Genomic DNA, 17,937 nt, shown 5'->3' on the forward strand with positions numbered 1-17,937 from the left:
TCAACAACATGTTAAAGAGCATTCAACGTCATTCCATGTAGACGTTGGGGATAAGCAAGGACATGTATGTTGATGGAATTAGGTAATTATTTTTATATTTCGGTTGATCTTACAAAGGCTCGTGTAGAACACGTATCAAACACCTAGTATCGCTACAATCAGTTGGCTTTTTATACAATTAGTAGCCATTTTTGTATTTGGTTCATTACATCAAAATCCGTGTAGAATATTTTAATCTCAGTCGACGGTCTCGGTCTTTCTAATTATTAGCACCGAGGAGAGCTACAACTGTAATGTTGTTGATGATTGAACTTGCCGGTATTCACCTAGTGATGGCGCTTCGACAAAACAAAAAAAAAACGTCTACTGGCTGCGGCGATTTTGTTGTGTTTATTAATGAGTATACCATTTCAAAATGTGTATGGAATTATAAATCTCATCCGACGCTCTTCTCTCGTTGGTGTTCTTTAATTATTGATACATAGGTAAGATACTGCTGTTTAATTCGGACAGAACACTGACGTTAAATTGAACAAAACAATCCAATAGAGAACTGCTTTTCTTTCAAAAATGCCGGCTTTCTAATATCATGGCAAATGTGTTAATTTTTGGCAAATGTGTTAATAATTGGAATGCTAATTAATAATCCGCAGATCGTGAAAACTCACTAACTCTGTGATTGTTCCGGTTGATTATGTTTCAACTCACCAACATTTACCGAGTGACGGTGCTTCAACAACATGTTAAAGAGCATTCAACGTCATTCCATGTAGACGTTGGGGATAAGCAAGGACATGTATGTTGATGGAATTAGGTAATTATTTTTATATTTCGGTTGATCTTACAAAGGCTCGTGTAGAACACGTATCAAACACCTAGTATCGCTACAATCAGTTGGCTTTTTATACAATTAGTAGCCATTTTTGTATTTGGTTCATTACATCAAAATCCGTGTAGAATATTTTAATCTCAGTCGACGGTCTCGGTCTTTCTAATTATTAGCACCGAGGAGAGCTACAACTGTCCAATATGTTAAGACCATTGAGGACAATTTGAACAAAACATGTCCATCGTGACTTAAAAGAAGAGCCATCTCCGGTGGGATTCGAACCCACAGCCTCCGAATAACTGTTTCAACTAGAAGTCCGACGCGCTATCCGTTGCGCCACGGAGACACTGCCTATCGCCTGCTTCGTATGCAAGGTATTTTTATTTTTTACATCACAACGTTTGACCAGATCACACTGTTCCTTTCGATCTTGACTCATAATTGAATACACAATATGTATTTTTTATTTATATTTTATTATAACGTATTATGTACACGAAATTAAAATGACTAACCACGAATAAATGCTTTTCTCAAACAGAATATGAAGCTTCGCAAATGACTAATGGACACAGAGTACGATCTAAATCAGTAATTCCATTAAATGACAAATCTGATGACACGTCTTTACAAGGTGTACTACATATTTCTATTTCACTTTGATAGACGTCTGTCAGGATACCACTGGAATGTGTACTGCAATTTTGTATCTTCGTATCACTACAATGCCTTGGTGTACTACTGGATTGTGGAACACCAATATATTCACTGAGGGAAGGCGTTGCTGGTAGGACATCAAGTCGAGTGTCCACTGATTTTCCTCGACTTCGCACGGACGGAAAACGCGTCGTCGATTCTTTCAACTTTTGTATTGGTGCTTGATGGTGCTTAGCATATAACACGGCATCTCTTTTCCGTTCTTGCCTCCGTTTTTGACCCCGACGATTCTGAAACCACTTCTGAAAAGTGAATAAAATAGATTATTGTATAATGAACAACAAGAAACAGTTCGCTTACATTATAACATACTTTGGTGCATACATAATGCTCTCACTTACCATAATTGACTTTTCCGATAAGTTGGTAATTATGGCGATACGCTTGCGCATGTCGCGATTTAGATACTCCGTAGTAGTTGTAAATATTACTTCTAATAAAACCGACTGTGTCTCGCTGTAGATATAGCGACTTGATTTCCTGCCAACATAACTACCTGTAAAAATAAAAAAACACATATTTGTGTCTGTAGCAATCGTGATACAACATTACGTGACCTAAACCACTATAATCCATTTTGAAGTTAATTCGGTGAGACATAATTATTTAAAGTAGAGCACATTTACTTACCTTTGCTGTGCGATTTACCATCTACGTAACCGCAGACATTCTTCCAATCAAACCGACCAGCAATATCTAACACCGGTAATATGTTCAACATAACATTGGCTGTAAAATGGGAGTTGTCAATATGTAATGCCATAGTATTCTTTATACGATACGCATGGGACGAGAAAGCGTGTAGCAATGATACACATGTGGTATGTTTTGGTTGCTTTATAGTTTCGAATTCCTATACCAATTTTCGCATTTGTAAGGATATTCAAGAAAACTTTGTCAATGGATTGCCGCCTCCTTCTGTAAAATGCCGTCTGTTTACTTGCGCTACAAATGTGTTAACTGGCAGTGTTGTTATGCCAATTAACACTCCACATAACGTGAAAAGACACAGGAACTCGGATGTGTAAAGCTGTTAATGATTGAACTTGCCGGCATTCACCGAGTGATGGCGCTTCGACAAAACAAAAAAAACGTCTACTGGCTGCGGCGATTTTGTTGTGTTTATTAATGAGTATACCATTTCAAAATGTGTATGGAATTATAAATCTCATCCGACGCTCTTCTCTCTTTGGTTTTCTTTAATTATTGACACTTAGGTAAGATACTGCTGTTTAATTCGGACAGAAGACTGACGTTAAATTGAACAAAACAAGCCAATAGAGAACTGCTTTTCTTTCAAAAATGCCGGCTTTCTAATATCATGGCAAATGTGTTAACTTTTGGCAAATGTGTTAATAATTGGAATGCTAATTAATAATCCGCGGATCGTGAAAACTCACTAACTCTGTGATTGTTCTGGTTGATTATGTTTCAACTCACCAACATTTACCGAGTGACGGTGTTTCAACAACATGTTAAAGAGCATTCAACGTCATTCCATGTAGACGTTGGGGATAAGCAAGGACATGTATGTTGATGGAATTAGGTAATTATTTTTATATTTCGGTTGATCTTACAAAGGCTCGTGTAGAACACGTATCAAACACCTAGTATCGCTACAATCAGTTGGCTTTTTATACCATTAGTAGCCATTTTTGTATTTGGTTCATTACATCAAAATCCGTGTAGAATATTTTAATCTCAGTCGACGGTCTCGGTCTTTCTAATTATTAGCACCGAGGAGAGCTACAACTGTAATGCTGTTGATGATTGAACTTGCCGGTATTCACCTAGTGATGGCGCTTCGACAAAACAAAAAAAAAACGTCTACTGGCTGCGGCGATTTTGTTGTGTTTATTAATGAGTATACCATTTCAAAATGTGTATGGAATTATAAATCTCATCCGACGCTCTTCTCTCGTTGGTGTTCTTTAATTATTGATACATAGGTAAGATACTGCTGTTTAATTCGGACAGAACACTGACGTTAAATTGAACAAAACAATCCAATAGAGAACTGCTTTTCTTTCAAAAATGCCGGCTTTCTAATATCATGGCAAATGTGTTAATTTTTGGCAAATGTGTTAATAATTGGAATGCTAATTAATAATCCGCGGATCGTGAAAACTCACTAACTCTGTGATTGTTCCGGTTGATTATGTTTCAACTCACCAACATTTACCGAGTGACGGTGCTTCAACAACATGTTAAAGAGCATTCAACGTCATTCCATGTAGACGTTGGGGATAAGCAAGGACATGTATGTTGATGGAATTAGGTAATTATTTTTATATTTCGGTTGATCTTACAAAGGCTCGTGTAGAACACGTATCAAACACCTAGTATCGCTACAATCAGTTGGCTTTTTATACAATTAGTAGCCATTTTTGTATTTGGTTCATTACATCAAAATCCGTGTAGAATATTTTAATCTCAGTCGACGGTCTCGGTCTTTCTAATTATTAGCACCGAGGAGAGCTACAACTGTCCAATATGTTAAGACCATTGAGGACAATTTGAACAAAACATGTCCATCGTGACTTAAAAGAAGAGCCATCTCCGGTGGGATTCGAACCCACAGCCTCCGAATAACTGTTTCAACTAGAAGTCCGACGCGCTATCCGTTGCGCCACGGAGACACTGCATATCGCCTGCTTCGTATGCAAGGTATTTTTTATTTTTTACATCACAACGTTTGACCAGATCACACTGTTCCTTTCGATCTTGACTCATAATTGAATACACAATATGTATTTTTTATTTATATTTTATTATAACGTATTATGTACACGAAATTAAAATGACTAACCACGAATAAATGCTTTTCTCAAACAGAATATGAAGCTTCGCAAATGACTAATGGACACAGAGTACGATCTAAATCAGTAATTCCATTAAATGACAAATCTGATGACACGTCTTTACAAGGTGTACTACATATTTCTATTTCACTTTGATAGACGTCTGTCAGGATACCACTGGAATGTGTACTGCAATTTTGTATCTTCGTATCACTACAATGCCTTGGTGTACTACTGGATTGTGGAACACCAATATATTCACTGAGGGAAGGCGTTGCTGGTAGGACATCAAGTCGAGTGTCCACTGATTTTCCTCGACTTCGCACGGACGGAAAACGCGTCGTCGATTCTTTCAACTTTTGTATTGGTGCTTGATGGTGCTTAGCATATAACACGGCATCTCTTTTCCGTTCTTGCCTCCGTTTTTGACCCCGACGATTCTGAAACCACTTCTGAAAAGTGAATAAAATAGATTATTGTATAATGAACAACAAGAAACAGTTCGCTTACATTATAACATACTTTGGTGCATACATAATGCTCTCACTTACCATAATTGACTTTTCCGATAAGTTGGTAATTATGGCGATACGCTTGCGCATGTCGCGATTTAGATACTCCGTAGTAGTTGTAAATATTACTTCTAATAAAACCGACTGTGTCTCGCTGTAGATATAGCGACTTGATTTCCTGCCAACATAACTACCTGTAAAAATAAAAAAACACATATTTGTGTCTGTAGCAATCGTGATACAACATTACGTGACCTAAACCACTATAATCCATTTTGAAGTTAATTCGGTGAGACATAATTATTTAAAGTAGAGCACATTTACTTACCTTTGCTGTGCGATTTACCATCTACGTAACCGCAGACATTCTTCCAATCAAACCGACCAGCAATATCTAACACCGGTAATATGTTCAACATAACATTGGCTGTAAAATGGGAGTTGTCAATATGTAATGCCATAGTATTCTTTATACGATACGCATGGGACGAGAAAGCGTGTAGCAATGATACACATGTGGTATGTTTTGGTTGCTTTATAGTTTCGAATTCCTATACCAATTTTCGCATTTGTAAGGATATTCAAGAAAACTTTGTCAATGGATTGCCGCCTCCTTCTGTAAAATGCCGTCTGTTTACTTGCGCTACAAATGTGTTAACTGGCAGTGTTGTTATGCCAATTAACACTCCACATAACGTGAAAAGACACAGGAACTCGGATGTGTAAAGCTGTTAATGATTGAACTTGCCGGCATTCACCGAGTGATGGCGCTTCGACAAAACAAAAAAAACGTCTACTGGCTGCGGCGATTTTGTTGTGTTTATTAATGAGTATACCATTTCAAAATGTGTATGGAATTATAAATCTCATCCGACGCTCTTCTCTCTTTGGTGTTCTTTAATTATTGACACTTAGGTAAGATACTGCTGTTTAATTCGGACAGAAGACTGACGTTAAATTGAACAAAACAAGCCAATAGAGAACTGCTTTTCTTTCAAAAATGCCGGCTTTCTAATATCATGGCAAATGTGTTAACTTTTGGCAAATGTGTTAATAATTGGAATGCTAATTAATAATCCGCGGATCGTGAAAACTCACTAACTCTGTGATTGTTCTGGTTGATTATGTTTCAACTCACCAACATTTACCGAGTGACGGTGTTTCAACAACATGTTAAAGAGCATTCAACGTCATTCCATGTAGACGTTGGGGATAAGCAAGGACATGTATGTTGATGGAATTAGGTAATTATTTTTATATTTCGGTTGATCTTACAAAGGCTCGTGTAGAACACGTATCAAACACCTAGTATCGCTACAATCAGTTGGCTTTTTATACCATTAGTAGCCATTTTTGTATTTGGTTCATTACATCAAAATCCGTGTAGAATATTTTAATCTCAGTCGACGGTCTCGGTCTTTCTAATTATTAGCACCGAGGAGAGCTACAACTGTAATGCTGTTGATGATTGAACTTGCCGGTATTCACCTAGTGATGGCGCTTCGACAAAACAAAAAAAAAACGTCTACTGGCTGCGGCGATTTTGTTGTGTTTATTAATGAGTATACCATTTCAAAATGTGTATGGAATTATAAATCTCATCCGACGCTCTTCTCTCGTTGGTGTTCTTTAATTATTGATACATAGGTAAGATACTGCTGTTTAATTCGGACAGAACACTGACGTTAAATTGAACAAAACAATCCAATAGAGAACTGCTTTTCTTTCAAAAATGCCGGCTTTCTAATATCATGGCAAATGTGTTAATTTTTGGCAAATGTGTTAATAATTGGAATGCTAATTAATAATCCGCGGATCGTGAAAACTCACTAACTCTGTGATTGTTCCGGTTGATTATGTTTCAACTCACCAACATTTACCGAGTGACGGTGCTTCAACAACATGTTAAAGAGCATTCAACGTCATTCCATGTAGACGTTGGGGATAAGCAAGGACATGTATGTTGATGGAATTAGGTAATTATTTTTATATTTCGGTTGATCTTACAAAGGCTCGTGTAGAACACGTATCAAACACCTAGTATCGCTACAATCAGTTGGCTTTTTATACAATTAGTAGCCATTTTTGTATTTGGTTCATTACATCAAAATCCGTGTAGAATATTTTAATCTCAGTCGACGGTCTCGGTCTTTCTAATTATTAGCACCGAGGAGAGCTACAACTGTCCAATATGTTAAGACCATTGAGGACAATTTGAACAAAACATGTCCATCGTGACTTAAAAGAAGAGCCATCTCCGGTGGGATTCGAACCCACAGCCTCCGAATAACTGTTTCAACTAGAAGTCCGACGCGCTATCCGTTGCGCCACGGAGACACTGCATATCGCCTGCTTCGTATGCAAGGTATTTTTTATTTTTTACATCACAACGTTTGACCAGATCACACTGTTCCTTTCGATCTTGACTCATAATTGAATACACAATATGTATTTTTTATTTATATTTTATTATAACGTATTATGTACACGAAATTAAAATGACTAACCACGAATAAATGCTTTTCTCAAACAGAATATGAAGCTTCGCAAATGACTAATGGACACAGAGTACGATCTAAATCAGTAATTCCATTAAATGACAAATCTGATGACACGTCTTTACAAGGTGTACTACATATTTCTATTTCACTTTGATAGACGTCTGTCAGGATACCACTGGAATGTGTACTGCAATTTTGTATCTTCGTATCACTACAATGCCTTGGTGTACTACTGGATTGTGGAACACCAATATATTCACTGAGGGAAGGCGTTGCTGGTAGGACATCAAGTCGAGTGTCCACTGATTTTCCTCGACTTCGCACGGACGGAAAACGCGTCGTCGATTCTTTCAACTTTTGTATTGGTGCTTGATGGTGCTTAGCATATAACACGGCATCTCTTTTCCGTTCTTGCCTCCGTTTTTGACCCCGACGATTCTGAAACCACTTCTGAAAAGTGAATAAAATAGATTATTGTATAATGAACAACAAGAAACAGTTCGCTTACATTATAACATACTTTGGTGCATACATAATGCTCTCACTTACCATAATTGACTTTTCCGATAAGTTGGTAATTATGGCGATACGCTTGCGCATGTCGCGATTTAGATACTCCGTAGTAGTTGTAAATATTACTTCTAATAAAACCGACTGTGTCTCGCTGTAGATATAGCGACTTGATTTCCTGCCAACATAACTACCTGTAAAAATAAAAAAACACATATTTGTGTCTGTAGCAATCGTGATACAACATTACGTGACCTAAACCACTATAATCCATTTTGAAGTTAATTCGGTGAGACATAATTATTTAAAGTAGAGCACATTTACTTACCTTTGCTGTGCGATTTACCATCTACGTAACCGCAGACATTCTTCCAATCAAACCGACCAGCAATATCTAACACCGGTAATATGTTCAACATAACATTGGCTGTAAAATGGGAGTTGTCAATATGTAATGCCATAGTATTCTTTATACGATACGCATGGGACGAGAAAGCGTGTAGCAATGATACACATGTGGTATGTTTTGGTTGCTTTATAGTTTCGAATTCCTATACCAATTTTCGCATTTGTAAGGATATTCAAGAAAACTTTGTCAATGGATTGCCGCCTCCTTCTGTAAAATGCCGTCTGTTTACTTGCGCTACAAATGTGTTAACTGGCAGTGTTGTTATGCCAATTAACACTCCACATAACGTGAAAAGACACAGGAACTCGGATGTGTAAAGCTGTTAATGATTGAACTTGCCGGCATTCACCGAGTGATGGCGCTTCGACAAAACAAAAAAAACGTCTACTGGCTGCGGCGATTTTGTTGTGTTTATTAATGAGTATACCATTTCAAAATGTGTATGGAATTATAAATCTCATCCGACGCTCTTCTCTCTTTGGTGTTCTTTAATTATTGACACTTAGGTAAGATACTGCTGTTTAATTCGGACAGAAGACTGACGTTAAATTGAACAAAACAAGCCAATAGAGAACTGCTTTTCTTTCAAAAATGCCGGCTTTCTAATATCATGGCAAATGTGTTAACTTTTGGCAAATGTGTTAATAATTGGAATGCTAATTAATAATCCGCGGATCGTGAAAACTCACTAACTCTGTGATTGTTCTGGTTGATTATGTTTCAACTCACCAACATTTACCGAGTGACGGTGTTTCAACAACATGTTAAAGAGCATTCAACGTCATTCCATGTAGACGTTGGGGATAAGCAAGGACATGTATGTTGATGGAATTAGGTAATTATTTTTATATTTCGGTTGATCTTACAAAGGCTCGTGTAGAACACGTATCAAACACCTAGTATCGCTACAATCAGTTGGCTTTTTATACCATTAGTAGCCATTTTTGTATTTGGTTCATTACATCAAAATCCGTGTAGAATATTTTAATCTCAGTCGACGGTCTCGGTCTTTCTAATTATTAGCACCGAGGAGAGCTACAACTGTAATGCTGTTGATGATTGAACTTGCCGGTATTCACCTAGTGATGGCGCTTCGACAAAACAAAAAAAAAACGTCTACTGGCTGCGGCGATTTTGTTGTGTTTATTAATGAGTATACCATTTCAAAATGTGTATGGAATTATAAATCTCATCCGACGCTCTTCTCTCGTTGGTGTTCTTTAATTATTGATACATAGGTAAGATACTGCTGTTTAATTCGGACAGAACACTGACGTTAAATTGAACAAAACAATCCAATAGAGAACTGCTTTTCTTTCAAAAATGCCGGCTTTCTAATATCATGGCAAATGTGTTAATTTTTGGCAAATGTGTTAATAATTGGAATGCTAATTAATAATCCGCGGATCGTGAAAACTCACTAACTCTGTGATTGTTCCGGTTGATTATGTTTCAACTCACCAACATTTACCGAGTGACGGTGCTTCAACAACATGTTAAAGAGCATTCAACGTCATTCCATGTAGACGTTGGGGATAAGCAAGGACATGTATGTTGATGGAATTAGGTAATTATTTTTATATTTCGGTTGATCTTACAAAGGCTCGTGTAGAACACGTATCAAACACCTAGTATCGCTACAATCAGTTGGCTTTTTATACAATTAGTAGCCATTTTTGTATTTGGTTCATTACATCAAAATCCGTGTAGAATATTTTAATCTCAGTCGACGGTCTCGGTCTTTCTAATTATTAGCACCGAGGAGAGCTACAACTGTCCAATATGTTAAGACCATTGAGGACAATTTGAACAAAACATGTCCATCGTGACTTAAAAGAAGAGCCATCTCCGGTGGGATTCGAACCCACAGCCTCCGAATAACTGTTTCAACTAGAAGTCCGACGCGCTATCCGTTGCGCCACGGAGACACTGCATATCGCCTGCTTCGTATGCAAGGTATTTTTTATTTTTTACATCACAACGTTTGACCAGATCACACTGTTCCTTTCGATCTTGACTCATAATTGAATACACAATATGTATTTTTTATTTATATTTTATTATAACGTATTATGTACACGAAATTAAAATGACTAACCACGAATAAATGCTTTTCTCAAACAGAATATGAAGCTTCGCAAATGACTAATGGACACAGAGTACGATCTAAATCAGTAATTCCATTAAATGACAAATCTGATGACACGTCTTTACAAGGTGTACTACATATTTCTATTTCACTTTGATAGACGTCTGTCAGGATACCACTGGAATGTGTACTGCAATTTTGTATCTTCGTATCACTACAATGCCTTGGTGTACTACTGGATTGTGGAACACCAATATATTCACTGAGGGAAGGCGTTGCTGGTAGGACATCAAGTCGAGTGTCCACTGATTTTCCTCGACTTCGCACGGACGGAAAACGCGTCGTCGATTCTTTCAACTTTTGTATTGGTGCTTGATGGTGCTTAGCATATAACACGGCATCTCTTTTCCGTTCTTGCCTCCGTTTTTGACCCCGACGATTCTGAAACCACTTCTGAAAAGTGAATAAAATAGATTATTGTATAATGAACAACAAGAAACAGTTCGCTTACATTATAACATACTTTGGTGCATACATAATGCTCTCACTTACCATAATTGACTTTTCCGATAAGTTGGTAATTATGGCGATACGCTTGCGCATGTCGCGATTTAGATACTCCGTAGTAGTTGTAAATATTACTTCTAATAAAACCGACTGTGTCTCGCTGTAGATATAGCGACTTGATTTCCTGCCAACATAACTACCTGTAAAAATAAAAAAACACATATTTGTGTCTGTAGCAATCGTGATACAACATTACGTGACCTAAACCACTATAATCCATTTTGAAGTTAATTCGGTGAGACATAATTATTTAAAGTAGAGCACATTTACTTACCTTTGCTGTGCGATTTACCATCTACGTAACCGCAGACATTCTTCCAATCAAACCGACCAGCAATATCTAACACCGGTAATATGTTCAACATAACATTGGCTGTAAAATGGGAGTTGTCAATATGTAATGCCATAGTATTCTTTATACGATACGCATGGGACGAGAAAGCGTGTAGCAATGATACACATGTGGTATGTTTTGGTTGCTTTATAGTTTCGAATTCCTATACCAATTTTCGCATTTGTAAGGATATTCAAGAAAACTTTGTCAATGGATTGCCGCCTCCTTCTGTAAAATGCCGTCTGTTTACTTGCGCTACAAATGTGTTAACTGGCAGTGTTGTTATGCCAATTAACACTCCACATAACGTGAAAAGACACAGGAACTCGGATGTGTAAAGCTGTTAATGATTGAACTTGCCGGCATTCACCGAGTGATGGCGCTTCGACAAAACAAAAAAAACGTCTACTGGCTGCGGCGATTTTGTTGTGTTTATTAATGAGTATACCATTTCAAAATGTGTATGGAATTATAAATCTCATCCGACGCTCTTCTCTCTTTGGTGTTCTTTAATTATTGACACTTAGGTAAGATACTGCTGTTTAATTCGGACAGAAGACTGACGTTAAATTGAACAAAACAAGCCAATAGAGAACTGCTTTTCTTTCAAAAATGCCGGCTTTCTAATATCATGGCAAATGTGTTAACTTTTGGCAAATGTGTTAATAATTGGAATGCTAATTAATAATCCGCGGATCGTGAAAACTCACTAACTCTGTGATTGTTCTGGTTGATTATGTTTCAACTCACCAACATTTACCGAGTGACGGTGTTTCAACAACATGTTAAAGAGCATTCAACGTCATTCCATGTAGACGTTGGGGATAAGCAAGGACATGTATGTTGATGGAATTAGGTAATTATTTTTATATTTCGGTTGATCTTACAAAGGCTCGTGTAGAACACGTATCAAACACCTAGTATCGCTACAATCAGTTGGCTTTTTATACCATTAGTAGCCATTTTTGTATTTGGTTCATTACATCAAAATCCGTGTAGAATATTTTAATCTCAGTCGACGGTCTCGGTCTTTCTAATTATTAGCACCGAGGAGAGCTACAACTGTAATGCTGTTGATGATTGAACTTGCCGGTATTCACCTAGTGATGGCGCTTCGACAAAACAAAAAAAAAACGTCTACTGGCTGCGGCGATTTTGTTGTGTTTATTAATGAGTATACCATTTCAAAATGTGTATGGAATTATAAATCTCATCCGACGCTCTTCTCTCGTTGGTGTTCTTTAATTATTGATACATAGGTAAGATACTGCTGTTTAATTCGGACAGAACACTGACGTTAAATTGAACAAAACAATCCAATAGAGAACTGCTTTTCTTTCAAAAATGCCGGCTTTCTAATATCATGGCAAATGTGTTAATTTTTGGCAAATGTGTTAATAATTGGAATGCTAATTAATAATCCGCGGATCGTGAAAACTCACTAACTCTGTGATTGTTCCGGTTGATTATGTTTCAACTCACCAACATTTACCGAGTGACGGTGCTTCAACAACATGTTAAAGAGCATTCAACGTCATTCCATGTAGACGTTGGGGATAAGCAAGGACATGTATGTTGATGGAATTAGGTAATTATTTTTATATTTCGGTTGATCTTACAAAGGCTCGTGTAGAACACGTATCAAACACCTAGTATCGCTACAATCAGTTGGCTTTTTATACAATTAGTAGCCATTTTTGTATTTGGTTCATTACATCAAAATCCGTGTAGAATATTTTAATCTCAGTCGACGGTCTCGGTCTTTCTAATTATTAGCACCGAGGAGAGCTACAACTGTCCAATATGTTAAGACCATTGAGGACAATTTGAACAAAACATGTCCATCGTGACTTAAAAGAAGAGCCATCTCCGGTGGGATTCGAACCCACAGCCTCCGAATAACTGTTTCAACTAGAAGTCCGACGCGCTATCCGTTGCGCCACGGAGACACTGCATATCGCCTGCTTCGTATGCAAGGTATTTTTTATTTTTTACATCACAACGTTTGACCAGATCACACTGTTCCTTTCGATCTTGACTCATAATTGAATACACAATATGTATTTTTTATTTATATTTTATTATAACGTATTATGTACACGAAATTAAAATGACTAACCACGAATAAATGCTTTTCTCAAACAGAATATGAAGCTTCGCAAATGACTAATGGACACAGAGTACGATCTAAATCAGTAATTCCATTAAATGACAAATCTGATGACACGTCTTTACAAGGTGTACTACATATTTCTATTTCACTTTGATAGACGTCTGTCAGGATACCACTGGAATGTGTACTGCAATTTTGTATCTTCGTATCACTACAATGCCTTGGTGTACTACTGGATTGTGGAACACCAATATATTCACTGAGGGAAGGCGTTGCTGGTAGGACATCAAGTCGAGTGTCCACTGATTTTCCTCGACTTCGCACGGACGGAAAACGCGTCGTCGATTCTTTCAACTTTTGTATTGGTGCTTGATGGTGCTTAGCATATAACACGGCATCTCTTTTCCGTTCTTGCCTCCGTTTTTGACCCCGACGATTCTGAAACCACTTCTGAAAAGTGAATAAAATAGATTATTGTATAATGAACAACAAGAAACAGTTCGCTTACATTATAACATACTTTGGTGCATACATAATGCTCTCACTTACCATAATTGACTTTTCCGATAAGTTGGTAATTATGGCGATACGCTTGCGCATGTCGCGATTTAGATACTCCGTAGTAGTTGTAAATATTACTTCTAATAAAACCGACTGTGTCTCGCTGTAGATATAGCGACTTGATTTCCTGCCAACATAACTACCTGTAAAAATAAAAAAACACATATTTGTGTCTGTAGCAATCGTGATACAACATTACGTGACCTAAACCACTATAATCCATTTTGAAGTTAATTCGGTGAGACATAATTATTTAAAGTAGAGCACATTTACTTACCTTTGCTGTGCGATTTACCATCTACGTAACCGCAGACATTCTTCCAATCAAACCGACCAGCAATATCTAACACCGGTAATATGTTCAACATAACATTGGCTGTAAAATGGGTGTTGTCAATATGTAATGCCATAGTATTCTTTATACGATACGCATGGGACGAGAAAGCGTGTAGCAATGATACACATGTGGTATGTTTTGGTTGCTTTATAGTTTCGAATTCCTATACCAATTTTCGCATTTGTAAGGATATTCAAGAAAACTTTGTCAAAGGATTGCCGCCCCCTTCTGTAAAATGCCGTCTGTTTACTTGCGCTACAAATGTGTTAACTGGCAGTGTTGTTATGCCAATTAACACTCCATATAACGTGAAAAGACACAGGAACTCGGATGTGTAAAGCTGTTAATGATTGAACTTGCCGGCATTCACCGAGTGATGGCGCTTCGACAAAACAAAAAAAACGTCTACTGGCTGCGGCGATTTTGTTGTGTTTATTAATGAGTATACCATTTCAAAATGTGTATGGAATTATAAATCTCATCCGACGCTCTTCTCTCTTTGGTGTTCTTTAATTATTGACACTTAGGTAAGATACTGCTGTTTAATTCGGACAGAAGACTGACGTTAAATTGAACAAAACAAGCCAATAGAGAACTGCTTTTCTTTCAAAAATGCCGGCTTTCTAATATCATGGCAAATGTGTTAACTTTTGGCAAATGTGTTAATAATTGGAATGCTAATTAATAATCCGCGGATCGTGAAAACTCACTAACTCTGTGATTGTTCTGGTTGATTATGTTTCAACTCACCAACATTTACCGAGTGACGGTGTTTCAACAACATGTTAAAGAGCATTCAACGTCATTCCATGTAGACGTTGGGGATAAGCAAGGACATGTATGTTGATGGAATTAGGTAATTATTTTTATATTTCGGTTGATCTTACAAAGGCTCGTGTAGAACACGTATCAAACACCTAGTATCGCTACAATCAGTTGGCTTTTTATACCATTAGTAGCCATTTTTGTATTTGGTTCATTACATCAAAATCCGTGTAGAATATTTTAATCTCAGTCGACGGTCTCGGTCTTTCTAATTATTAGCACCGAGGAGAGCTACAACTGTAATGCTGTTGATGATTGAACTTGCCGGTATTCACCTAGTGATGGCGCTTCGACAAAACAAAAAAAAAACGTCTACTGGCTGCGGCGATTTTGTTGTGTTTATTAATGAGTATACCATTTCAAAATGTGTATGGAATTATAAATCTCATCCGACGCTCTTCTCTCGTTGGTGTTCTTTAATTATTGATACATAGGTAAGATACTGCTGTTTAATTCGGACAGAACACTGACGTTAAATTGAACAAAACAATCCAATAGAGAACTGCTTTTCTTTCAAAAATGCCGGCTTTCTAATATCATGGCAAATGTGTTAATTTTTGGCAAATGTGTTAATAATTGGAATGCTAATTAATAATCCGCGGATCGTGAAAACTCACTAACTCTGTGATTGTTCCGGTTGATTATGTTTCAACTCACCAACATTTACCGAGTGACGGTGCTTCAACAACATGTTAAAGAGCATTCAACGTCATTCCATGTAGACGTTGGGGATAAGCAAGGACATGTATGTTGATGGAATTAGGTAATTATTTTTATATTTCGGTTGATCTTACAAAGGCTCGTGTAGAACACGTATCAAACACCTAGTATCGCTACAATCAGTTGGCTTTTTATACAATTAGTAGCCATTTTTGTATTTGGTTCATTACATCAAAATCCGTGTAGAATATTTTAATCTCAGTCGACGGTCTCGGTCTTTCTAATTATTAGCACCGAGGAGAGCTACAACTGTCCAATATGTTAAGACCATTGAGGACAATTTGAACAAAACATGTCCATCGTGACTTAAAAGAAGAGCCATCTCCGGCGGGATTCGAACCCACAGCCTCCGAATAACTGTTTCAACTAGAAGTCCGACGCGCTATCCGTTGCGCCACGGAGACACTGCATATCGCCTGCTTCGTATGCAAGGTATTTTTATTTTTTACATCACAACGTTTGACCAGATCACACTGTTCCTTTCGATCTTGACTCATAATTGAATACACAATATGTATTTTTTATTTATATTTTATTATAACGTATTATGTACACGAAATTAAAATGACTAACCACGAATAAATGCTTTTCTCAAACAGAATATGAAGCTTCGCAAATGACTAATGGACACAGAGTACGATCTAAATCAGTAATTCCATTAAATGACAAATCTGATGACACGTCTTTACAAGGTGTACTACATATTTCTATTTCACTTTGATAGACGTCTGTCAGGATACCACTGGAATGTGTACTGCAATTTTGTATCTTCGTATCACTACAATGCCTTGGTGTACTACTGGATTGTGGAACACCAATATATTCACTGAGGGAAGGCGTTGCTGGTAGGACATCAAGTCGAGTGTCCACTGATTTTCCTCGACTTCGCACGGACGGAAAACGCGTCGTCGATTCTTTCAACTTTTGTATTGGTGCTTGATGGTGCTTAGCATATAACACGGCATCTCTTTTCCGTTCTTGCCTCCGTTTTTGACCCCGACGATTCTGAAACCACTTCTGAAAAGTGAATAAAATAGATTATTGTATAATGAACAACAATAAACAGTTCGCTTACATTATAACATACTTTGGTGCATACATAATGCTCTCACTTACCATAATTGACTTTTCCGATAAGTTGGTAATTATGGCGATACGCTTGCGCATGTCGCGATTTAGATACTCCGTAGTAGTTGTAAATATTACTTCTAATAAAACCGACTGTGTCTCGCTGTAGATATAGCGACTTGATTTCCTGCCAACATAACTACCTGTAAAAATAAAAAAAACACATATTTGTGTCTGTAGCAATCGTGATACAACATTACGTGACCTAAACCACTATAATCCATTTTGAAGTTAATTCGGTGAGACATAATTATTTAAAGTAGAGCACATTTACTTACCTTTGCTGTGCGATTTACCATCTACGTAACCGCAGACATTCTTCCAATCAAACCGACCAGCAATATCTAACACCGGTAATATGTTCAACATAACATTGGCTGTAAAATGGGAGTTGTCAATATGTAATGCCATAGTATTCTTTATACGATACGCATGGGACGAGAAAGCGTGTAGCAATAATACACATGTGGTATGTTTTGGTTGCTTTATAGTTTCGAATTCCTATACCAATTTTCGCATTTGTAAGGATATTCAAGAAAACTTTGTCAATGGATTGCCGCCCCCTTCTGTAAAATGCCGTCTGTTTACTTGCGCTACAAATGTGTTAACTGGCAGTGTTGTTATGCCAATTAACACTCCATATAACGTGAAAAGACACAGGAACTCGGATGTGTAAAGCTGTTAATGATTGAACTTGCCGGCATTCACCGAGTGATGGCGCTTCGACAAAAAAAAAAAAAAATCCTACTGGCTGCGGCGATTTTGTTGTGTTTATTAATGAGTATACCATATCAAAATGTGTATGGAATTATAAATCTCATCCGACGCTCTTCTCTCTTTGGTGTTCTTTAATTATTGACACTTAGGTAAGATACTGCTGTTTAATTCGGACAGAAGACTGACGTTAAATTGAACAAAACAAGCCAATAGAGAACTGCTTTTCTTTCAAAAATGCCGGCTTTCTAATATTGTGGCAAATGTGTT

General features: G+C 37.3%; 6 non-coding genes across 6 annotated transcripts; all 6 read right to left on the reverse strand.

Moving 5' to 3' along the window:
• Positions 1–1,090: 1,090 nt before the first annotated feature.
• Positions 1,091–1,175, reverse strand: TRNAR-UCU (transfer RNA arginine (anticodon UCU)). The gene is given in 2 exon segments: positions 1,091–1,126; positions 1,139–1,175. It is a non-coding gene; the product is annotated as a tRNA-Arg (tRNA).
• A 2,925-nt stretch (positions 1,176–4,100) lies between these two features.
• Positions 4,101–4,185, reverse strand: TRNAR-UCU (transfer RNA arginine (anticodon UCU)). Its single transcript is given in 2 exon segments — positions 4,101–4,136; positions 4,149–4,185. It is a non-coding gene; the product is annotated as a tRNA-Arg (tRNA).
• Positions 4,186–7,111: 2,926 nt separating this feature from the next.
• TRNAR-UCU (transfer RNA arginine (anticodon UCU)) lies at positions 7,112–7,196 on the reverse strand. The gene is given in 2 exon segments: positions 7,112–7,147; positions 7,160–7,196. It is a non-coding gene; the product is annotated as a tRNA-Arg (tRNA).
• A 2,926-nt stretch (positions 7,197–10,122) lies between these two features.
• On the reverse strand, positions 10,123–10,207 carry TRNAR-UCU (transfer RNA arginine (anticodon UCU)). Its single transcript is given in 2 exon segments — positions 10,123–10,158; positions 10,171–10,207. It is a non-coding gene; the product is annotated as a tRNA-Arg (tRNA).
• A 2,926-nt stretch (positions 10,208–13,133) lies between these two features.
• On the reverse strand, positions 13,134–13,218 carry TRNAR-UCU (transfer RNA arginine (anticodon UCU)). The gene is given in 2 exon segments: positions 13,134–13,169; positions 13,182–13,218. It is a non-coding gene; the product is annotated as a tRNA-Arg (tRNA).
• Positions 13,219–16,144: 2,926 nt separating this feature from the next.
• TRNAR-UCU (transfer RNA arginine (anticodon UCU)) lies at positions 16,145–16,229 on the reverse strand. Its single transcript is given in 2 exon segments — positions 16,145–16,180; positions 16,193–16,229. It is a non-coding gene; the product is annotated as a tRNA-Arg (tRNA).
• Between the last annotated feature and the right edge of the window lie 1,708 nt (positions 16,230–17,937).

Source organism: Saccoglossus kowalevskii, chromosome 13 (genome assembly GCF_978046115.1).
Source record: "Saccoglossus kowalevskii chromosome 13, keSacKowa6.1, whole genome shotgun sequence".
Classification (NCBI taxonomy): Eukaryota; Metazoa; Hemichordata; class Enteropneusta; family Harrimaniidae; genus Saccoglossus; species Saccoglossus kowalevskii.